General features: G+C 50.0%; 1 protein-coding gene across 6 annotated transcripts in view; it reads right to left on the minus strand.

Annotated features, from left to right (window-relative positions):
- Positions 1-1,349, minus strand: part of ARHGAP40 (Rho GTPase activating protein 40) — a 104,251-nt gene that overhangs the window by 13,332 nt on the left and 89,570 nt on the right. The window lies entirely within an intron of this gene.

A 1,349-nucleotide genomic window follows, 5' to 3' on the forward strand; every position in this document is an offset into this window, starting at 1 on the left:
TCTGCAGTCCCCCAGAGGTGGAGGGTGGACTAAATCTCCTTCCTGCCCTCTTTGCCTCAGGGGGCCATACTGGCTGGCATCTGGCTATGTCCTCACCCCTGCAGCAGCGAGGGAGAAGTGCCAGGTGGACACCAGCTCAGGTCTGTGCCAGTGGGATAGGGAGTGGGGGGAATTAAAACCCCTCCCTTGTCAATTCACTTGAGGCTACTGCTGGGGCTGGCCATGTCCCTGCCACTGAAGCAATGAGCAGAGAAATGCCTGGCAGGTCTGTACTGGTGGCACAGGGGAGGGAGGGAGGGAGGGAACAAATCTCTTTCCTGCCCCCTTCGCCTTAGGGGGGCCAGCATCTGACCATGCCCCTGCCCCTGCCCACCCATATTCCGGCTAGGGAGCAGAGGAGCAGGGCCAGTCCTGCCCCACTGAAGCAGAGAGCACAGCCCTGCCCAGGGGTGCAGAGGGACTCTGGTTTAACTTAAACCAGGAAAGGGTCTGGGACAGAGGTTCCATAAACTGGTTTGAGCTCAATCAGTTATGTCTGATACTACATTCAACCAGGTTCTCTCAAACCGGTTTCAGCCATTTTTACACTGGTTTATGTGCACTGAACTTATACTCTGTTAGAGGTTTAAACCAGCTTCTGCTCACCTAAACCTGGTTCTACGTAACTTTTCTCCCTAGCCATAGAAGACACAGAAGGCCTGAAACAGCCCCTGGATACTTTGGTCATTCATCCTCAGCAAGTAAGACCACCACCTTGATCACAATGACCCTTCCCCCTCCCCCAATATCCTGCCTTCTGCCCTTTCCCTTAATTCCCCTCTAATGATGATTATGCCCTCACACCAAAATCCACCAACATTTAGTTAGCTAGCATTAAGTCCCACTTACCTATATTGCCACCAACTTCATAGAGGAGCAAATTCATAGATTCAACAGAGCCGTTACTGCAAGAGACAAAGAAGAAACAGAACTCTGTGACTGGACTTTCTGCCTCATAAACAGGATGTTCATATCACACATGGCTCTGAGGAAACAGCTCATGGTTCAAAGGCCAGCAAAGGTAAAGAGAGCCCCAGGCGACACAGGGCACTAAACTCCGCTGCTGCTCCTACTGTGTAACTGTTGGAGAGGTCACCAGAGAATCAACAGGAAGGGAAGACAGACATTCTTAGCCACTATAGAGATCTGCACAAAGGACTGACAAAAGACTGAATTCTCAGGAGAGAAAAAAAGGGCAAAACAATAAAATAAAATAAATCAAATGTCTCTTGGCAGTGTTCATCTAGGATGAACTGCCCAATCAGGCAAGGAACATCTCTGTAAGGAAAACTGCAGAAGCCTATAGCAGG

The sequence above is a fragment of the Alligator sinensis genome, unplaced genomic scaffold (genome assembly GCF_000455745.1).
Source record: "Alligator sinensis unplaced genomic scaffold, ASM45574v1 scaffold460_1, whole genome shotgun sequence".
Lineage (NCBI taxonomy): Eukaryota > Metazoa > Chordata > Crocodylia > Alligatoridae > Alligator > Alligator sinensis.